Raw genomic sequence first — 7,637 nt, 5'->3', positions numbered from 1 at the left:
CCAGTCTGTTCGTAAAACCCAGGAGCAGTTAAGCAGCAGGAGCACCTTTGCTGGAAGCAGATGACTTCCCCAGCCTGCAGAGCAGAACGGGGCAGCTGAAAGCCAAACAGCTGGGGTCTCCTATGCAAAGGGGATCTTCACCAGGGAGGGGGAAAAAGCAGGAAGGCATGCTGCTGGCTATACAAGAGAAGGGACATGTTGCCCATGGAAATTGCTACACATGGTAGGCCCACGTTCAAAGAGTTTCAATGGCCACGCTGCAAAAACTCCCCACGGCAGCAAGGTCTGACTAATGGGATTTTGTACAGTGTTGAGGGGAAGTGAAAAGTCTGAAGGATGACAAAATGCATTTATTTCTTAACTCAGGCAAAACACCCATTCACATCCACTTGACCTGGTATGGCAAAGTCCAAGTTGTCCTCACTGAGGGTTTTGGCTGAGTAAAGATTCACCCTGCAAGCTTAAGCTCCCAAACAGTGAGGAATAAATGATAGGCAGTTTTCAATGATTAACTCATATAGTTGATTGACATCTTCCATCCCCATAATTAAAGAAACATAGGTGTTATGGCTAATGAGTGCTTTAGCATGAGCTTAATTGCATATCCACTCATCAATTAAGTGATCTATTGAAATACCTGTGGAGCAGTGAATAATTTGTCTTCACTTTGGAAGTGAAAACTCTGAGATGTGAAGCAGTTCGGAAAATCCACAACCACTGTCAATATTCCCATCCAGCTACTTGTCATCTTAGTGTTTTTCCAGCTCACCATTTTGTCCTTCAGGACTGAATGTATTTCAGCAGACTTTGCATATTGAGGTGAAGGAGAAGGAAGAAAAGAACTGATGCTGCATTATTACTGTCACTTCATTCCTATTACTGTCTTTCTATTCTTCAGTCTGAAAAAAAAACAGTTGAAACAAGTTCAGAGCAAACCTTTGAAAAATCAGTATCAGCCTCGTATAGGCCTTTGGGAGAAAAATTAATTTCTTTCCCATGTTTCACAGAACACATGAGCTTCCTTAGCTATCATACTATATCTTCAGAATATCATCTAGAAGCATTAAAAGATCATTTGAATGATCTCTGGTCTGATGTACATTTGAAGTGACCACACAGCATATATTTTTCATAAAGAAAACAATCTGGAAATGAAGGAAGAATATCTCCTGGTGATCATCTCACAGTAAAAAAATTAGCAGGGAAATTTAGACACATTTCTCTTCTGCAAACAGCAGTGTTTACATTTGTTGTCTACCAAAGGCTATTTAAATAGCTTGACTAAGAAAATTTGTTTGAGCACATTCGAGCCTGTGAGCTGCTTGCAGACTGAAGATTTATTTCTGGTATTCAAGCTCTGCCCTCAGTCACCTAAGATACATGATATCGAATCCTTTCCCAATTGGAAAACTTAATGTCCGCAAACTTTTACTATTTCTATTCAAAACAGGTTTGATTTTGTCACCAACGTGAATTAGGGCCATGATTTAACAAGTCCTGTCTGTAAGTTCAGGCTGCAGTCTTTCTCATGCATGCATCCACACACAAAAGTCTCTTTTCAGAAATGGCCATGAAAAGTGCATAGCCCGAGCAATAGCCACCACCTGGAGCCTCCCGATTAACCCTGGACAAAGATGGGTTTCCAAAAGCCTACTTAGAAATCACCAAAATGCCAGTGATTAAACTTGTATCCCTTTACAGACAACTCAGACGTGAAATCAGGATGGCACTTACATACCTGCCTTTTACATGCATGAGCTCATCTCAGTGCTGACTTGGATTTCTGAGCAAAAAATTAGGCTGTATCCAACACAGACACTGGAGCAGTTTAAGGCTGCTGCAGCACATACTACAATACAAAGCTCCAGCTGAGCCAATATCCTTCAACCCCCCAAATTCATTATAGAAGATACATATGTTCAATGCCTTCATTCTTTTAAAGAGAGAGAAAAAGTGGATGCTGTTCCAAAATGGGAGGGAAAAAAAAGGAAAAAAGAAAAAAAAAAAAAGGCAAGTGGAAGTTTCACCAAAAAATTTTATCTATTGCAAGCAGCAGAAGCAGAGGTCTCTGCCTTCAGGATCAGTGCACATGGTTGGCCTTGATCAGACTTAACACTGAACCCAGAGCACCAGCTGCAAAACCAAGCCTCAGAGCTAGGGTTGCAAGGGGAGTTTGGGGACACACAGTGGCTGACTCCAGTCCAGCGCCTCCATAATCCCACGGGACATCTGCTTGTGGGAGACCACTAATAACCTGCTCTGTTCCATCTTTCAGTCTGTCTTTGTGAAGTTAGGGCCTTTCCTGGTTCTGGTTTAATAATGCAAGAAAAAACTCCTTCAAAACATTTAATTAAAAGTTTTTAATTGCTCAGAGGTTGCAGGATTTTCTGCTCTGTAAAAGTATGAAAAAGGGGAAAAGAAGCATGTGACTGTCTTTTGACTCACATACACAGTAGTCTGGGACAGAAGTCTCAACCAAAAGGTCAACCAGCGATATTCCTTTCACTTCACTAACCATGGCATCCACCACTGCAAAATGTCACCAGACACACGGCCCAGGGTAGGGCATGATCTGTAATAATAACCGGAAAATAACAAACGAGGGGAAAAAAACCTGCACTTTTATTCTCTGGAGGCTCTGTGAAGCCTGTGGTTTCAGCTAGAAGCTGCTTGTGATAGGAGCGACAGCTGGCAGCTCTTATTTTCTGATCCTGCCTCCGCAGATGGATTGCTACACAGACCTCGGTGAGCTGCTCAGCCTTTCTGCACCTGCCATTTTTCTTCATCTCTTAAATTTTAATTTTATTTTGTGCTTATGCTTTCCACTGTAAAAGCCCTGCACTACCCTGCTCATCTTCATCAGGATGCCCCTCCATGGCAGATGAATATCAGTGTTCCTGTTTCAATAAGATGGAGAAATTGAAGCATGGAAATTAAATTACTAGTCCATGGTCTCAGACCTCTCTGAATCAAAGCAATATCTTTTTGGTTTGTAGAGGTGTCCTCTCTCTACAAGATCATTTCTTTCCATCTAGTTCAGAGATAATAATATCTCTGTAACTAATCCCTTTGGTTGTTGTGAGAATCCACCATTCATTGTGTTGAAAATCTAAAGCAGTATAAAATATATTACTGATTAAAGATGATGACAAAGTCACAGTGAAGGTGGAAAATGACAGTTATTCCTCTTAATTTTCAGGTTTTCATCTGTGGCAATATGACATGCCTTAGCCCCCATTTTGTTATTTCTGTAGCTCTTTTCCAGAGGAGCTATGGAGGTGGACGCTGCTTAAGGAAAGATTAAAAGACAAGGTGTTATTCTGAGCAAGGTATAGACCATCACCATGAGGAAAATTTTTAAGAGATAGAAACAGAAGTGTATATGATCAAGTGGAAGGGATAGTGGGAGGATTTCTATTGCTTTGACATAATTCAAGAGCAACATTTCCACAGTTAAGAAAATCTCTCCTAAGCTTTCCTGCCCTTCCCTGCTGTGTCCCTCAAGGGTTAAACCACCAGCATAGCACTCCCACAAATGGGACTGAATTCCAGGGAGTTTGTGTAAGCCCCTGGGGACCCGAGAAATTACAGGCAATGGTTTCAAAATCAAGGAGGGCTGGGCTACACCAAAAGGAAGAGATGAGGGAAGAGGTTGCAGCTCTGATCGGTGATTTTTAGATCCCAAACTAGAAATGACCTAGGCCTTCTCCAGATGTCAGCCAGCACCTGGGCCTGCTTAAACAGCCTGCTGTCCCTGTGGCCAGGGAGGGGGCCAGTTTTAGCACAAGAGGTTGAGAAAATCAGGCAGCTTGATGTACAGACAGCTAGCAAGCAAACGCGCAGGATCCACAGCATTAATGTAAATTTGCTTTTGTAGCCAAATGTTGCAAAAATTGGCCTTTAAGCCAGACAGATGGTGTTAAACTTGGCTCAGAGTCCAGGACAGAGGTTTGTCTTGTCTATGGTTAAAGTTTTTGCTGGCAGAGCTATGTCATTTGAGACTATGAAGAATTCATACCCCTAAACAGCACATCTATGTATAGAAAGTCCTTTAATAACAGGAGTAATATGTTATTTCACTGGAAATTGAATTTTTTTTTTTCTCTTTTTCTCCTCCTTTAATTCCCAAGTATTTTATCATAGCTAAGTGCTTTCTTAGAATAAGAAAGTGTACAGGAACCTTGTATGCACCAGGGAAAGTTTGCCAGTATAGTTGAACCATGTAGACATGCAAATCCTTTTAGTGGAGACACAGTTTATAAAAGCAAAGGAGATGTATATCTAAATGGCCTGCTCATAACAACAAACTCCTTCTAATGTAGACAAAACTACTGTTTATTTTGTTATTCTGATAAGCGCCAGCCTGTGATAAAATACTGAAGTATTAAGCTTAAACTTATTAAGGTTTGACCTCTAGTTGTTCTGCCACTTGAGAGAACAAGTCTTCCAGAGATCCCAATTAGGAAGAAAAGAAAAAAAAAGAAAGAAAAAAATCAGGCACTAAAATGAGTTAGGTTCCAAACAGTTTCAGCACGGATGAGATATAGCCTTTCATCATTTTTGGAAACTTCCCTTTTCCAATTAGAGAATACAGCTGCTCGAATAGTGTCATGTCTGTTCAGCAAGAAGCAGGCACAATGTGCAAGCACTTGTAGCGTCAATAGGGACCATTGTTCAGAAAATATTGCCATTGAAATATTGCAAATGTGAATAGAATTAACTTCCCATTCATCTTTCGCTGTCACACTCTGTTTATTTTACTGCACTGTCTGAATGAAAGCGCAGCCTCTCATATGTTCGTAGGTCCCATATCACCTAACAAATGTCTGATTGTTTGTATTCGCTGCTCTTCCCTTCCTCCCCGCTGAGATTCTAGCAGTGATTTGGGCATTAATGAAACCCCTCCCCAAATCGTTGTTTTCCTGCCGAGAGTGTTATATAAGGCCTATTTCTTCTTTATGTTATTCTGTGCAAAGTCTTTTATATTGCTCTTCTACTCAAGGAACAAAAGACACTTGTTCAGCAGCAGAGGAGAATCAAAAGAACATATTCTTTCAGGTAATGGCACGCTTCCATTGATCGGTTTTCTCCCATGAACATTGTGTACTCCAGTTCTTGCTACAAAAGAGAGTAGGATGTCAGATCCCAGAAGAAGTTAATCACGCTTGTCTAGCTACACTCTGTCCTGAATTATGAGTATCATGAAACAACACAAGTTGCTGAAACCAATATTCTTTGATCACTTCATTTCTTCTATAGCCTCAACCTTCCTGCTTTCCCATGGTGTTCTTGCAGATTTAAAGCAGTTTTATCTGTAATGAACAGAGTATCGTTCACTTACTGACAGTAAACATGCACCTCCGTTTTAATTAATTTTAGTGCTGTAGGATTTACAGCACAGAACTGCAGATAACACAAAGGAGGTTGCATGTGTGTGGGGATGAGTATGTGTGTATGTGATGGAGAGCTGGTAGAAGGCAGGGGATAATTCTGTACTGAGCTACTATGACTTCTGCCTTTAATGCTGCAGCTTTTTTTAATCCTGGTTTTATGGGACCTGCATCAAAACCCATTATATGGATGGGAATCTTACAATGGGCTTCAGTGGGAGGTGGATTACATCCAGGTCACTAAACGGTGTTAATGGACAGTCACTTACTCATTTTCCAGCATTTGCTAAAAATAGGGAAGTCACAACTGATACGTGCAGTGGAGTGTGCTCTGCTGACCTGCCATCTGCGAAGAACAAGCTGACTGCTGTGGCTGGGAAAGCACAAATCTTTTCTGACCCTATCTTCCCTTCAGCTAACTCAGAGTCACAAAATCAGCGAATCTCTGGAGGTCTCTAGTCCAGTCTTCTGCTGTGTCCAGGGTTAGGGCTAGCACAGGTTGCACAGGGCTGTGTCCAGTTGATATTGCAATATCTACAAGGATGGAGATTCACAATCTTTCTGGGCCCCTGTTTTAATATTTGTCCACCCTTGCAGGATTTTTTCCTCCCTTAGGAATCGGTATATCCTTTATCAATTTCCCACATTTCAAATTGTGTCTATTGCTTCCCTAAGCACCCTGAGAAGAGCCTGGCTGTGTCTTCTCTATACCCTCCTATTAGGTAGCTGTCAACTGCATTAAGAATTTCCTGAGCCTTCTCCAGTCTGAACAAGCCCAACTCTCTCCGCCTCTCCTCTTACATGTGCTCCAGTCCCTGACTGTCTCAATGACCCTCTGCGGGACTTGCTCTGGTTTGTTAATGTCTTTCTTTCACTGGGGAGCCCAAAACTGGTCACACTGCTCCAGATGCAGTCTTAAATCTGCTAAATAAAGCCAGAAGAATCACTTCCCTCCTGATAGCTACAGTTTTGGTAATACAGCCCAGTATGTCGTCACTGCAAGGACATGCTGGTCAAGTGGACCCCCAGTTCTTTTCTGCAAAGCTTCTTCGTAGCCAGTCAGCTCCCAGCCCGTACTTCTGCAGTGGCTTATTCTGGTCCAGTTGCAAGAGTTTACACTGACATTTGCTGAGCTTCATGAGTACCTGTCAGGTCACCTCTCCAGCCTGTCCAGGTCCCTCTGAATAGCAGCCCTGCCCTCCAGCGTATTGACTGCTTACCCACAAACTCACTGAGAGTGTTCCATCATTCCATTACTAAAGACATTAAACAGTATTGTCTCCAATATTAATCCCCGAGATACACCACTAGCAACTGGCTGCCAGTTACTCCAGGCTGTGGATCACTAACAATCAAATTTTCCATCCCCCTTTGTCATCCACTCATCCAGTCTGAATCTCACCACATAGGTGATTTTAGTGATAAGGTGATCATGGGCAACACAGGGAAACCTGCTGTCTGCAAAGATGTAAGGGAGAAAATGATGAGTGTTATGGGCTAGGAAAGCACAGAAAGGGAATTTGCTTTATTTATGGTCTTATATTCCATTCTGTTACACCCATCTGTTGGACAGTGGTGTTCCCCTCAAAGCTTCCTAGGAAGCCAGAGTGGTATTTCAAAAAAATGAGTATGAACCTTGAATTTACTTTTTCTGTTGGGGGAAACCTCCTGAGAATAATTCCAAGGATCAGAAGAGAAGCACGAAGCCTCTGTGTTTCTGAATCAGTGAGTCTCAACAAAAGCTGACACATTTTATCTAAGCATGTCAATGCACTGAGCCCAAATGCAATGGCAGTTCACCACATCCAAAGATGGGTTTCAAACAGATTCCAAAAGTGGTACAGTGACCAGGACATAAAGTAAATTTGTAGCCTTAAGACAAGCTTGAAACCTGAACTCAGACAACTTACAAATGTCTACTGTCTGTGACAGGCAACACTTGACTTTGTGCTACCTTGTCTCCTGGTATTGCTGCAAGGGCAGGTAAGTACATGGAAATACACCTACTAGGAACAACTCAGCAGGGCTCATCCCACTGAAGGAAGGTGAGATTCACAGATGCATTTATAGTCTCCCTCCCTTCCTAATTTATCCTTTCAACACACTGAATCGGTTGCCTTAAAAACAAACCCCAAGGAACTCCTGAAGAAAAATTATGCAAACAGAAAGTTTTATCTCAAATTTGCCACTAACACTGTGAGCACAGAGATGGTATCTTGCTTTTAGGGTCTTTGGCTCTCATCCCAG

Source organism: Strix uralensis, chromosome 1, assembly GCF_047716275.1.
Source record: "Strix uralensis isolate ZFMK-TIS-50842 chromosome 1, bStrUra1, whole genome shotgun sequence".
In the NCBI taxonomy this organism is placed as follows: Eukaryota; Metazoa; Chordata; class Aves; order Strigiformes; family Strigidae; genus Strix; species Strix uralensis.
The sequence above is the reverse complement of the archived record's forward strand: the minus strand, read 5'-3'. Positions refer to the sequence as shown.